Source organism: Sinohyriopsis cumingii, unplaced genomic scaffold (genome assembly GCF_028554795.1).
Source record: "Sinohyriopsis cumingii isolate HCF-2022 unplaced genomic scaffold, ASM2855479v2 utg001196l, whole genome shotgun sequence".
Lineage (NCBI taxonomy): Eukaryota > Metazoa > Mollusca > Bivalvia > Unionida > Unionidae > Sinohyriopsis > Sinohyriopsis cumingii.
In genome coordinates this window covers 342557-358690 of record NW_028315971.1, presented here as the reverse complement: position 1 = coordinate 358690, position 16134 = coordinate 342557, and the positions used below count along the sequence as shown (strand labels likewise).

Sequence of the window (16134 nt, the reverse complement as noted above, 5' to 3'; positions counted from 1 at the left end):
AATTGCAGCAATGCAGTGTCACCGCTTGTGCCAATAAAGGATACATTATAAATGAATTACAGTAATGCACTGGCACTGGTTGTGCCAATAAAGGATACATTTAAAATAAATTACAGCAATGCACTGAAACAGGTTGTGCCAACAAAAGATATATTATTTTCTTATTTAATAATGAAATATATGAGCAATGTGGCTTGCAAAATAGTTGATGGGAATGGGCAACTCAACAAAAAGTCTTAAGTCATGAACGTACAGAGTACACTGGGAAGTTGGGAGCTCAGCTGCATAGAGCTTGTAAACACGTTGGATCTTCCGGAATATGTAGAGAGCTTCCAGTCCCCATGTTGTGTAAGTCGCATTGTTTCCCAATAACATATATAAGGATCCTGGTAAGTTTCTTTATAGAAGCGATTTCATAAACCATTTTGACTTTCATCAGCAGATGTCTTTCATGTTTTGCTTTTTGGATGAAATTGTGTGCAGTTGTAACTAAATAATATGGAAAGGAATGACAGTACACACTGCACCAACTGTTACAGTATGCCGCCATAAACTCATTCTCAAGGAAATTTCTGTTCATTAAAGAAAAACAGTGGCGTTGTGTTCAATAAACGCAATAAAGAAGTGAGGGAAAGCATGTTACTCAGATGCGGGGGTGGTGGCAGGGCAATGGCGAGCGCAGAAAAGAAAGGGAACGCCGTGCCGACGCGTTCCCACAGTACTACACCACTGGAAATAAGGCCATACAAACCTGCGTCTTATTCGAAATTAATATCACCTCGCGATGCTCCTAACAAGTACATTTTAACACATAAGCCATTTGAAATAGGTAAGTTTTTCCTTATTTTATAAGCTTGAATTCATATAGTTTTAATTGGGGTTTCTTGATTTGCCTTGATGGCGTAACTAGCTGTGAACAGCAGTATGAATTAAGTCCAATAACTGACAAAATGTGCAAATTTTCTCATATATTGTATCATGTTGTCAAAAAGAGTGATTTAATATTATTTAAATTCATTACAGAATAGGTTTTGATTAATTTAAGCTATAATAACACTCATCCACAGTGACGGTGTAATCCAACCACAACAACCGGTTATAAATGACCAATACACTTGACCATATTACGCAGTGCGTGGAATGGCTAATACATGAAAAGATTTTTGGCAAGCAAAGGTATAAAAGAGCATAAAGCACAGAGCCTTTCATGAGAATAGAAGTGTAATCATAAACCTACGTTCAAGTGTACTCAAAATTATATATATATAACATCAAATATTTTAGGTTTTTTTTTTTTTTCCTGCATTATTATAGCATCCTATGTATCAGAGCCCAGAGCAGTCTAAGGCAATCGCCTTTACGAATCAGTCGCTTCTCACCTCTGTACGTGTGGTTTCGAATCTTGACTCGACCAATGTGGGTATGAGATGAAGTTTGTCTGTAGCTTCCCGTGGGTCGGTGGTCCTTCTCGGGGCCTTCATGGGCTCTTTCTCCAACAAATATACTGATCCTCCATGTATGGCATGTCATCATCAACTAATGGCACTAAACCCCAAAAATCACAAATCACAATCATCAAATGTATTTAGTTAAACCATTCTGCCATTTTAGGGCCTAAAACACAAAAAGCTACAGGCAAATGTTAAGACAAATTAGTGGCACATGATATATAGGTCACAATGACTTAGCTTTGATCGAAGAGTGTAGTAAAACTTCCCACGAAATATATGCGGGCAAGAGTGTCAGAGAAACTTCGATAAACAAAAAGGCCAATGTGGGTAACTTAAGTGTGAAATATAGGTCACAGTGACCCAGATTTTACTGTAGGCTATAGTACTCTTCATAATACATATACGTACCAAGTTTCATTAACCTGCGAGCAATATTGTCTGATAAACATTTCTAAAAGCAAAGGTTAATTGTGGTCGCTGTAGTGAAAAAATAAATATTTCGCAGAAGAATCTTGTACCCGTAATGATTTTTATCCCAAGTTGTATGCCTTTGTAAGTGAAAGTGTCAGAAAAAAAACTGAGCTAATTACAAACCCAAAGCCAGGAGGAACTGAATTTAACGCAAAGAAAAACATGTTACGATATCAGCATGTCTGGGACATGTAGGGTTGTCCCCAAAGTCAATTTGTTGGCGGCCCCAGCGGTGGTAAGCCACTAGCCCTTGTTCATCCCCCCCCCCACCCTTGTCTCGAAATAAGTGTTAAATTTAGTTACAGATTCTTTTTGTTGTGTAGTTTTATATACAATCTTCAACAACCACTCGCATATGTACTTATTAAGCATGATAACAAGAAAAGAGAAAGAAAACGCTTGAAACATGTATCACTTGCATCGGCAAAGATGTATCATTTCCAGCAGCAAACACGTATCATTTCCAGCAGCAAATGCGTATCATTTCCAGCAGCAAAAATCTTATTATCGTCGCGCTTTTAGCAGAAAAAGTGGACACCTTTTTATAATGCCTATCTATCTGTGTGGATATGTGGGCACATGTGTCCGTGGGTATGTGGGTACGTGTGTGCGTGGATATGTGGGTTCGTGTGTGCGTGGGTATGTGGGCACGTGAGTGCGTGGGTATGTGGATATGTGTGTGCGTGGAGATGTGGGTACGTGTGTCTGTGGTTATGTGGGTACGTGTGTGTGTGGATATGTGGGTACGTGTGTCCGTGGATATGTGGGTATGTGTGTGCGATGATATGTGGATACGTGTGTGCGTCGATATGTGGGTATATGTGTGCGTAGATATGGGGGTACGTATGTGCGTGGCTATGTGGCTATGTGTGTGCGTGTGTATGTGTGTTGATGCGTGTTAACTATTATGAAAATTTTACACACTCTTTGAGATATGACTGAGGTATTTTGTGCACAACGGTTCCCCTGATACCTTGGGGTGCCACTATGAAGTGTGATAGTAGTCTGGCAAAAAGAACGATATAAACTGATAAAAAGCCTAGTTACATACTGTTTCACCACATATTTAAATTCTGTTTATTAATTTCCAGGGTCCAATATCCAAATATGATAAATATGTCCAAAGATCATTTTCAGATACTATTTTTAGCTGGCAAAACTTGTCCCATATCCGCATCCGGTACGGTCATGCGCATTTGACATAGGGCTACTCGCGAGACCTACACTTCTTACATGAATAGAACTTTCATCCTAGAAGACGACAAAATGCCTCAAATAGTTCCATCAAATAATCAATTTAAAAAATTTAAATTTAAAAAAAAAAGATTATTAAAAGATATGAAACAGGTAAAAAAAAGATAATAAAAAATAAAAATTACATTATATATATATATATATATATATATATATATATATATATATATATATATATATATATATATAATGTAATTTTTATGTTTTATCTTCACACACACACACACACACACACACACACACACACATATATATATATATATATATATATATATATATATATATATATATATATATATATATATACTTGTTCAGAAGATGGTAACACATAAAATAAATCAAAAGAATATAGCACAACACAAGTATGGCAGGAGGGCCTTCCCAAATGGTCTGAAAAGATCAACAGGGGAGAGCACCCTCTCCCCCCCCAAAAAAAGAATAGAACTTATGTCATTATAGATCGCCGCAGATAGTAGTAAACAATTATATGCCAGCCCACAAGTATACGAGTTGAAATGTACGTTTTCATCAAGTATTTTTTAATAATAAATGAGTATTTATTGCTTTATGTTACTGCATCGTGACTCTCATCTTAACTCCGCCCGCCACCCACCCCCAAGACTGCATGGTAATGAATAATCCGAAAATAAACAAGTTAACCTGTCTATTTAGCAGTAAACAATGAACACCAAAGGCGGCACATCACATATTAAGCAGATTCCTCAAATATTTGTCATTTAGTTAATAAATTAAATGGGAATGAATGTGAATCCCAAAACTGCTTTTGATACATTGAATTGGCTAAAAAAATTATTCTCTCTCTCTCTCTCTCTCTCTCTCTCTCTCTCTCTCTCTCTCTCAGATGTCAGATGTGTAACTCGTGTGGCCTGTTGCTACAGTACTATCAGCTATGTGTAACTCGTGTGGCCAGTTGCTAAGTACTATCAGCTATGTGTAACTCGGGTGGCTTCTCGGAATGGGCTTGGGATCTGATTACATTGGCATTGATGATGTTGTGTTCACCTGTATGCATATATCCACTATGAAATGAATTATATGCAACAAACAGGTGTATAAGGCCTCATGTTTTCGCGAGTCTTGAAGAATCATCCACCCACCCCACTCCTTTCAGAAATGGATCATAGTCCTATCCATGACCGCGGACAGAGTATGACAAATTCCTCCGGACCACAACGATCAGGGCGTCCACCGTTGCTTCAATGTGTGATTCAATGGGGCCTATTGGATCATTTTTCATCGGGCCCACAAATCCTGTCCGCTGCCCTGGTCCTCTCTGATACTTTTTGTGCTCATATGTACTTTTCTGTTTTAGGGAGGTTACTGAACTATGTACTCGTGATTTTTAAACACACTATTTCTATGAAGGGTGTACAGATATCAAACCTTTAAAAATTTGTTTGAAACTTTCTTCACGAACATACACTATGTTCATGACAATTGTTTTTAAGTTGCCCTACGTTGATTGCGCATGCGTTAAATACTGGCGTGGAAAAAGCCAGATTCGACTTCCTGAAAAAGGTCTATACTTGCCAACATTCTGGAGACAGATAGACTATGATACAGGAAATATGTGCGAAACGTTGATATATAGGCTGCTACACAGCGCATTCCAAGTGATCTCTCTCCCTCTCTCGACATAAATATCCATGCCCCTCCATAGATTAAGAGAGAGAGAGAGAGAAACACACAGACAGACAGACATATATGCCGTAATACTTTTTTAAAATACTGTCTCTAAAAAGAACATTACACAATTGGCATCACATAGCCATGTTTCCTGAAACCTACTAATGTTTATAATTTGTGTGCATATTCAGTTCTGTTCAAGGGTTTAGTTCCTAAACGTGCATGTTGCCTTTAGTAGTCTCTATGTCATTTATTTCGAACTCTACGCAACTTAACATTTATCTCTATTTATGCAAGATACGCGTTTTAGGCGCAACTTGCCAGTTATTTAGCTCACGATATTTACTGCAGATGACCGAACTTATCCATGACTAAAAGGCCGTGACATTTCATTACGCTTCCTCCATACTGTAAAATTTCATTTTCACGGTATGCTTATCACATCAAACAACTTTCGACCGACCAAACATTACTCTACTTCATGTATGTCTGTTTCTCCACAACTATCTTGGTCACGTAACCGAACAGCAGCAGATGGTGCAAACTGAACGAGTAATTTGATCAGTTACGAAAAAGAGTCTTCTGAGCAATCTGTGTTAACACTGTCAAATTAATCCATCCATTTTGTGATCTCATTGTTTGAACCTCACACAATGAGAGTGTTATAATGACAATATGATACCTAGGATTGACCTTGAAGTTCGAAAGGTTCCATCAATATCGAGGCTTCATTTATTCGAAACGGTAATCGGAACACCTTCGGCATTTTCCTTCGAGAAAGAAATCGTTTTGATCATGTGACCTGGTCGTATTTGTATCATACATAGAAGATGGAAACGTACAAAGTGAAGTTGGGTGCAATTACAACAAGCACAATGGAGAGAATCTTAACATACATCTATGCTGCTTTCGCGTTCTGTGACTTAAATATCTTTATATGTGATATTAGAGAAACAATGCGCTGCCTTAAAGCAGACAGATGAATGTAATGACTAATCCCATCTGCTTGAGAAAAGAACCTGAAATAGGCCAAAGTATATTAACTTTAGCAATTTAATTTTTTTTATTAGAGAAAATGAATTTTGCTAAAGTAGACAAACACTAACTTTTGAAAGTACAATTTTAAAATGCAAAAAAAATAAAATAGTTATTGACTAGTTCGTTTGTGTTGTTGCTGCTGATGTTGTTTTTCTAAATCACCTTTAATCCGGGAAGTGAAAATAACCAAGCGGAACAAGAAGTTTTTTTCACAGATGCATATTTGAAGTAAAGGCCATGATGTGTATTCGATAACCCAAATTACACTCATCAATAATAAATCAAAATAGAGTGGATTAAAAGTATTTTCTTACAACATATAAGATACAAGGTCAATCATAAATCACCAGAATAACCAGTGAGGAAAAACTGGGAAATTAATTTTCCTTAAAAATCACACCCTGTACAAAGTACAGAAATGTAAAGCGGAACCAATGCTGAAAACTGTCATTCGGAACATCTCGATTATTTAGGAAACAATAATTGCTTGAACAGCTACGAACGCATGGAACTATTATTTAATTCGCAGATTCTCAGTCAAACCTAAGGGCAACGAAATAGTAAACATGGCAGATGTTGCGAATAAATTGCGGTTTCTTTTCTTTGCAAAGAAATTTCCGGCGAACAAATCTATATAAAAAAAAATTCAAATTACTGCGCCGACATACATCCGAGGCATAATTTTGTCTTGCAAAAACACCAAGGTTGTCCGAGTGTGTGTTGTTAACGATCGCATTTGATACCAAAAATATGCTGTACAGATCGCAGAAAGACCACTTCAACCAACGGTAATTCACAATTCCCGGTAAATACTTGTAAGTGCCTAAAAACGAGCGATATATGCACTCACATAGTGCGGACAAGTATGTTGGCAGTAGATTGTGGATTTTTTTTTATGAACAGGTAAGAACAGAAGACAAAGGAGACTCACACGCATACATAGTTATGAAATGTTTGATTTTCATGATTCATCGCCTGCAAACCAAATTTTACTCATAAGATAGCTGAGACATTATTATTATTATACAGTGAACCCTATCAAGATCAAAATCCCATGGGACCAAGTAAGAGCATGGGGTGTGATGAGTTTTCATTTTAATGAAGCTCTCATATTTCTTTGAAAATGAGATGCAGTCGGTTATGTAATTATATGTTACTGCATTTGTGTGGGGAAATATGAATGAGTTTTCTCGGATTAATACTTCACGACCTTTGGGACAGAAGTGTTAATCCAAGACAACGAGTTCATGTTTTCCCATACAAATGCAGTAACCTTTTTCTAAAACTCATTTTCTCACTCTACCTAAGGCTTATTTAAAAAAAAAAAAAAACACTTCAAGAAATAAAGTAATTGAATTTATGTTGTATTCCAAAATAAATACACAGCCGTTAATTCATCAATACATAATAACAATATTAATGGACATATATCCCCACCCAGCGGCCTCTGAATTTCCTCGCGCGCTCGACATCACTTTCAAAAAGAATTCTCGTTTTGGTCGACTTAAATTTAAAATTTTGAGTCATATTGTGAATGAATGCGCATTGTAACAACGTTTCCAGTTGGTCTGAAACGGATGGATTTTTTTCTTCTTCTGACGATTCTACTCAATTCTGCTGGTTATGGACTGGATTTATTTAACTGTGTCAATTCCACACGAAATAAATGTGATTTGAGCAGAGCGGAATAACGTGTTTTTCTTTTCTGTCATTGAATGTTTGAAATCATAATGTGGGAAAATATAAACTCTTTCAACTGAAATTATCAAAAAGATGCTATGGACTATCACTTTCATTTCATTCTGAGTGCAGTAAGAAGTATGTTATTGCAGCTGGAAATGTAGTCGATATTTCAGTACAATTTCACGGTGTATAATCAAGTTTTAGAACCCATGATATAGCTCATGTAATTCGGATTTCTAGAACTAAGAAAGAACATTTTGATGAAATTCAAGAAGCAAAAATGTAAGTATATTCTGCCATTCTTATTGCCATCTAAAGAAGGCCTGTTTATGCTTTGTCACATGTATGCTCTTTGTAGGGACCCCAGCTATGTTTTAACCTGTATGCGTCTATAGCTAGCCTAAATCCGAAACACTATAAAAAAGTTAATGTGGAAAAATGCAAAGCAGCTTATGTGTGTAACAGGTAATCCAACCAGCGGAAATAAGAATTCATCGTCGTCTTGGCTTATTGGCTCTGAGGCTCTTACTTTACTACCAAAACATTCAGTTTCATATTTTTTTCAAATTGAATACTTTGATCTATAAAATGGTTCGCCTCTGATAAATATGCCACAACCCTTGGCCTCAGTATGCTTTTCTATACTGTATTTATATTCCCCAAAAGTACTGGTCATACTCTGGACCATCCCATTCACGAAAAGTTACGAACATTTCTCCTAAATAAGAGTTTTAATGATCAAAATGGTATTTTCAATACTGCGTCTCTCACGTTTGTTGTGGATAGTGCGAATATCATGTGCATTCGTTTGCTTGCTTAAAAATTTCACTTGTGACTCAGCAAATTCACACTGAACTCATCTAAATTCATCTAAACTTTCAGATATATGTAACAGCTTCTTTAGTTCACCCACAAACAACTCTAATTAACTAAAACCTAAAGCGTCTACTACATGTGTGTACATGTTTTGTTTACATATTACTTATTAAGACACTATAATTCTTCTAGACGTACATGTCGTGCAGTATTTAGGTGTTCAGCATCGCAAAATACTGAACATTTATGACAACGTGAAGTTAACGGAGAAAAAAATCAGTATATCAAAAACTTAGTTACAACATAATGTAACTATTGATTAGTGCCTACGGTAAGTTTTAAGCTGAAACATGCACTGTGATTACAATAATTTGTTTCGATATACACCTTTCTACTTTTATGTGAGTTTACATCACTTCATAAAACGTTAATAACCAATAGAAATAGAAGAACATTATTGCTAACTTGTTCTTTTCTTGGTTTGTGTAGGCAAAAATGTAAAAGGTGAGGGCGCAAACCTTTTTTAAAATTAAAAAGCCAGTTGATCGAGGATCATTTAGGTGTATATTATCGGACGGTCAGATGATCGGCAGATAAATATAACAGCCTTTGTTTTACATAGCCGCTGTCACTCTATTACAGTTAACTTTTAAAACCGATACATCAGCCGGGTCTAAATAGTTCTCATTGGTTTAGATGCTAAATATAGAAGCGAGAGAACGCAATAAAAAAGTGAGGGAATGCATGTTACTCAGATGCATGAGGGGAGACTACGGCGAACGCAAAAGAAGTAATGGAGCGTGCAAGAAAAGTAAGGGAATGCCGTTCTCACGGCACCGCTCCCATGATTATACTGATTAGCCTGCTGGTTACTATGGTTGAAATTTGTGCCATTACGTTTGCCGGTCTTATTTCCGGACAGATAGCAGATCTATAAATTGGGAGTTACTTAGCCATGTTTTGAGGAAACTTCCGTTTTATGGGGTTAATTTCAGTATAAGTTTGTTTTTACGTTTTCTGAATAGATTCTGAATTTTAGGTTTACTAAATATTTTTTGTTTTAAAAATAAAGGAGGAAAAGCTTGTGAAAGAAAATGTTTCGGTTTCATGAAGATTTCGGTTTACTGAGGTTTCGGCTGTGAGAAGTTTAATCACATTCCTACCCATAATAAATCTTGTTTCTAGTTTCGGTAGCTGCTACCGTGCGGTTAGACAAACACTTTAATATTGTGTTTTGTTTTCCATGATTGCAGCAAAATCTTATACGAGATTTAGCATATAATGACATATCCGGTTGCCAAAGAGGTTAGAACGTCCGTCTCGGATGCGGGCGGTCGCGGGCTCAAACCCCGGCCGAGTTGTACATACTTATAAAAATGGTACAAGCTGCTTCCTAACTAGACACTCGGCATTAAGATGTTAGTGTGTTAGCGCTGGACAGGCTGATATCAGGATAATGTGACTGGGTGGGACATGATTCTACATGTCTGCGCCATGATGCCCAAGTGCTAGACATCACTATAGAATGTCACACTGCAAACAACGTAGCGATATGACTGAAACATTGTTAAAGGTACGTCAAAACATCCAAAGTACACACACACACACACACACACACACACACACACACATTAACGTGAGTTCAAGTAGGTTACGGTTTAAAAAAAGATCTGAGATGCTGAGGTTTCTCAGATTCAGCAGAAACATAAAGGGTTGTAATTCCATTGTGTATAAGAGATTGAGACAGATATACATTGCTGACCTAGTTTCACTGATTGTATTATAACTTAGTATTCGACATGATAATACTATTACACGTATGCAACATCTTCATTTACTTACGTATGGTATCGCTGACGTTAGCTGTTAACTGTAATAAAGTGATGATTTGAAGTGTAATCCAGGCCTAATTTGCGCAATCCTTGTTTTTGCCATTCGTTTGCAAATGGTTGCCTTCAACTCTTCCGTTTACAATTTAATACATATTGCAGATTACGTCATTATATTTCCAAGGCACCATGTCTATTTTTAGAATCGAGGGGGATCCCTGGTCGATCGAACAAATGTTTCCTTTTTGGAAAAGGTACTGTTAGTTACGTGGAAATTGAAAGTAGAGCTTTTAGTCGAAACTATGGCCTTTGATTATGATTTTTTTCGCTTCGATGTGTACGTCTCATAGTTACGGTTATGATGCAATGATTTGTTTGTGTTAACATTTTCTCTCCGTCTCAGTAGCCTTTGACGTACACATATACCCTCTGTTGATGTGATTTTGAAGAAACAATAGTTTACATGGTAATTGCTAGAGTATTAGTAGTTATTGTTGTTTCTGTTGTTTTTGTAGTTTTTTGTAGATGATGGTGGTGGCGGTAAGTGAGATAGTAGTAATAATGGTGATGGTGGTGGTGGTGGAGTATTTGTAATACGAGTAGTAGACACAATAGTGATCCTCTGTAAATATTAACAAAAGTTGACTGGCGATGATGGTATTAGTGTGGGGTGGGGATGGAACTACGTGCGTGCGAACGCCTGTGATCCCATTCAAGAGTGCTCTCAAAACTTACTTATTTCGGCTGCAAGAACAAACTTAAAGACCTAATAATGTTTCCTACTTTACATATTCTCAGCGTGTTGTTATGTTTTCTAATTTCATGGTGTTTGTTTTTGTAATCATATCATTATATATGTTTTTTTTATCTTACAGATTTTGTCTAATGTTGTAAAGCGCTTAGAGCTTCTAAAGATTAGGGGCTATAGAAAGTCTATTATTATTATGCAAATATGCGACTCCTTAATCAGTACATCATAAACAGAGACCACGATTGCACTATTTTTAAGAAATGTTGGTAATGGTATTAGTGCACAAATTTATAAGAAAATCATGTGTGTAACAGACATCATCACAGGTGTACGAGACAAAGACACGTACATCATTTCCGACTTCTAATATTTTCATGTTAGGTGTAACTCTTGTGAAATTTGTGCAAGCTGTGCTTTGGAATTCTAATCGGGAGTGGGTGGGGGTATCAGATAAGAAAGAACAAGTTTTTCGTTCAAACCTTGACATCATTAAGACCTTAATAAAGGCGAATGAAAAAGAAATAACATCCTATTATGGTATTATGTATGAGATCTTTCAGAATGCAGATAATTTTCTTCCAAGTAAACGCTAAAATACAGCTACGTTTAAACTGAAAATATTGTAAACGTTCCTGGCTCTCAGCCAAGTGGCAGGGTTTTTGTGTGACAATATCGAACTTGGTAAACCTCTACCGTATGTGTGTTGCTCATGGAAAATGTTTGTACCAGCCTTTGTTTTGATTTATAGTGGTGATATCGATCGATTCCGTTTATTTAATCAAACCTTTTTGGGGAATTTGTTGGCACACTTCATAATCAAAATACAATACCGGAACACACATTATGGCTTCCTTTAATGTTTGTCTACTATTTATTTATTAATTCAAAATACGGTGGAAATTTAAACAGAACTGGGCAGATGGGTGTTCAACATCAACTAGCAACATAATTCCAATCAAGGACTTCGATATAACACAACCTATTGATCTAATAAGATTGGATCATCTAGTAGAATAAATCGATTTAATTATTTTATATTATATTCATTTTGGGTGTATGAAGAAGAACATTACACACACACACACACACACACACACACACACACACACACACATACATACATACATACAGGTGGGTGGATTAAAGGTTGGGTGGATTGGTTAATACTTATTTACGTCTCTCTGCCTGTCTGTCTTTGTGTGTCGATCTGTATGCATGTACTGTATATGCATATGCGTATGTAGATAGGTAGGTAGAGTACGTAAATTTCTTCATTTTTTGACATCTTCTAATCCACTTTCCCTATATCGTTACCCCCCTCTGTCATGATGCGATCGTCAGTTGAATTATGTGCATATTACTAGTAAGCGTAATGGTTCGCGTGCAGTGAGTCATTGCTGAATAAAAGTAAAACACTGTCATAAGAAATAACAGCTTCATATGTTTAATAGATTCGACCAGTCAAATGTGGCAAACGATGAGACTGCATTTGAGTCATTATATCAAACAAAACTTCGTTTGGCTGTTTCAAAAAATACATAGATTCGTAAATATTGGAAGCGTTGGTGATATAGTTATTTCAAAGCATTAATCTCTCTCTCTCTCTCTCTCTCTCTCTCTCTCTCTCTCTTAGGGAAGGAATTTGAACATCTGAGTAACCTAAAGGGTGGGACTTACCAACGTATTTTAAATAGAACGCAGGTGAGGAAAAGACAGAACGACAGAATAATAGCAATAACAGAGTTTTTCGAGACTGTCATTTGTGAAGCATAATGATTATTATGCACATTTTGGTAACTAGTACTTTGACATGAAACATGATAGGCTTACTTTAACGACCAGGAACTATTTTTTAAAAAATATATCCTTGCCTTATGCAATGATGCAGCATATACCTTCTGTTCGACGGGGTGTGTGGGTGGGGTGGGTCTTATTTTCTTTCTTTTTCTTTTCTCGAAACGTTTGACTTCCTGCCAGCATTGCTGATCGAAGTAAACGCAACACCAACAAACGAACTACCCAGTATGACTGGTGTAATCAGCACTAAAAATAAATAACACATATCTACCTCTGGCATATCGTATACATGTATTGTGCGTATCGCGCAGCTTTCATAACCGTGTGAACAGTATGGGTTGGTGGGTGGGTAGGTGAAAGTGTGTTTAGTACAATCTGCTGATTAAAAATTCTCTTTCTCTTCAAACTTATACCTACTTAAATAACTGAGAAAAAACTTCATTCAATTTGCTAGTGCTACTTTTAATTATTACAATTTAAATAGGGGTGGGGTGCGATTTTCGTTTCTTTCCAGCCTGAATGTTAAGCTTATTTCTTGTGCGAGGCACGGATTTATCACCCAGTAATGGGGAACAAATAGAATGGGGAGAAGAGATTTCCCAGCAAAGGAGAGCACGAAAATTCCTTCAAAACAAGACCCCTATCCGATCCCGTTGGCACGGATTGAAAATTTGGTGGCTGAAGGATTTAAGCTTATGTCAATAATTGTATCAAATGAGCAGCGCAAAAGTAATCTTAAATACAAGGCTTGCGAGCAGAGAGTTTATAAATATGCAACGTGAATCAAATACAATATTTTTGACCAGGCAAATTACATGTTTCGTTGACTGTACATATTAAATCTCTGATGGTGCCTACGCTCAGAATGCAGTAAGGTAAAAGGTACCATTGCATCACTTTTGTCCTTTGTTTATTTGGCAAACAAAATAATAGTATGTTTCCGGTCAGCCAACAGTCCCTGTTATAAGGTGCCGAACCTAGGATTTTTTTCTCCAGGGTAAAAAATAAAAACTCAAAGAAACAAATTACAAAATTGATTGGTGCATCTAACTGAGCCGGTTTTGCCGAGTACTCCTAGCACTTAGTACATTATACATACTGATCATTATAATTATTATGAAGTTATATACAAACAAAAAAATAAATTAACCAAAAACACAAAAAAAACCTACCTACCTACCTACCTACTACCTACCATAATTTTAAAACCAGTGTAATAGGAGACATATTTTTTGCATTCGTTTTGGTACTTCTGCATTTATTTTACCTTTACCTCGTACCCCGAGGCCCCGAGTGGCCGAGTGGTCTAAAGCGCTCACCGTTTCGGATCACTGCCATCTCACCTCTGTCTGCGTGGGTTCGAGTCCAAGGCTCGGCTAGCGTGGTTACGTGGGAATGCCTGCCATTAGCTTCTCGTGGGTCGGTGGTTCTTCCCTGGGTTTTCCAGAGTTCTTCCTCCACCAGTTATACTGGCCGCCATGTATAGCCTATTTTGTGCTTTGTGCTGAAAAATGGCGTTAAACCCTAGAACAACAACAACAACCTCGTACCCCTGGACACCGTAATGGATGGATTGTGGTTAGGTTTTTTTTTTTAAGCTCTTCTTCAGCACATGATAGGATATACATGGCGGAAAGTATGGTAGAGGAAGAACACAGGAAAACCTTGTGAAGAACTACCGACCCTTGTGAAGCTACATGCAAGCTGTCTCACGCATCCACTTCAACCAAACATGGAACTCGAACACACGTGGACAATAGTGAGATGTCAGTGACAGGTAATGGCGAATTAGGCCATTTAGCCACCTGGGACCACACCGCAAAATGAAAGAAGTGCAAAATAAAATGAACGTCAAGACACTTACACTTAAGGGTAAATACGTATATCGACCCGGGTTGGCCTGGGTGAGTAACAGACCCACGACCATGGCTTACGAATTCGACACAGGGAAAGAGAAACGATAGCGATAGCACATGAAAATTGCAGCAAAGGCGAGTTTGAAAGTTCATTCAATTTCAAATACCTGTCAAAAACAGTTAAAATGTATTTTTTAACAAAAATTAAACATCCAGTAGTTCGACAATTGCATGTCGCTAATCACATTTTCAGCATGCTGTTTTGTCGATTTTTACACGCCACTGCACAAGTGTGCAGGAACCATTCGCCAGCAGTTGGCAATGTCAGCCATTGAATACTCGCCGCTGCCCACTGTCCGGGGATTGCAGAGATCGCCATTGACAATGTATCGACCTTGCCAATACGGTGCCTGAGTGTGTGTCACTGAATGCATTTAATAAGCACAATAGTGCACAAGATAAGTAAGTGGGTCTAAATACGAGTCGACATTTGATAAAATAGAGCAGAATACAAACTTATTCATGTATTATTTATCAGCATAATAAAATGGCCTAAAAGTACAAATTACACACAGAGAGAGAGAGAGAGAGAGAGAGAGAGAGAGAGAGAGAGAGAGAGAGAGAGAGTAAATGTGATATTTGTGATTGTTTTGGAGTATAATCACACAAAAATTATATAAACTAGACATCCATAGACATGGTAAATCCAATGCTTAACCGCATAACTAATTTGTTAAACTCTATTAGAAAGACACTCTACCTTGTAAATTCCACCGTGATTATTAATGAAATGGTAAAATCGTACAAATTTGTGTGTGTGTGTGTGTGTGTGTGTGTGATTTGGATTTTTAACGTAGTTTTAACAATGTTTCAGTCATATCGCTACGATGTCTGCAGTGTGGCAGTTTATAGTGATTTCTTGCACTGGGGCATGATGCCGCAGACATGTAGCATGCTGTCCCACCCAGTCACAGTATCTTGACACCAGGCCGACTAGTCCTAACACTAACTTGATGCTGAGAGCCAAAGCGAGGCAGCTTTTAGATTCAGTTTTAAAAGTCTTTGGTATGACTCGGTGGGGTTCAAACCAATGACCTCCCGCATCTGAGGCGGACGCTCTAGGACTCACTGTACTAATACAGTTCCCATAGTAAACCAGCAGCAGAGAGGGTGAACAGACCATAGAATTCCGACAAAACAAATAAAACAAACAAATAAATCATCTCGTAGAAAGGTCCAGATTTTACAAATGAACTTTCCTTGAGATGTTTATTTTTGCAATGACCGATTGTGCTAATAAAACCTCAGTTTGAAATAGTATCTGAAAAAATAAAGTACTCTACGTGTTTATTTATTTCTTGTTTATTTTTTTGACGACCAACGTTGGTAGGTACCCTCTCTGCTGCTATTAATTTACCACCATACCAAGTTTGATGAATATTTTTCAACGCGTTCTCGCTGTCGTTTTTCCTCATCTGTTTCATCTTCATCTGAATCTTCGGAATTTGTTCTATGTTTCAAGTAATATTCAAGTTCTGATG

At 37.2% G+C, this 16134-nt stretch overlaps 1 protein-coding gene across 3 annotated transcripts in view; it reads right to left on the bottom strand.

Annotated features, from left to right (window-relative positions):
- Positions 1–10353, bottom strand: part of LOC149772724 (3'-5' exoribonuclease HELZ2-like) — a 65189-nt gene extending 54836 nt beyond the window's left edge. The window contains exons 1-2 of one of the 3 annotated variants that reach the window (XM_089947432.1): positions 10203–10342; positions 1380–1545 (exon numbers count right to left, since the gene is read on the bottom strand). The gene's annotated coding sequence lies outside the window, so the exon portion shown is untranslated. Of the gene's footprint in view, positions 1–1379; positions 1546–10202 lie in introns of all 3 variants that reach the window. The other 2 variants (XM_089947431.1, XM_089947433.1) reach the window with 2 other exon arrangements.
- Between the last annotated feature and the right edge of the window lie 5781 nt (positions 10354–16134).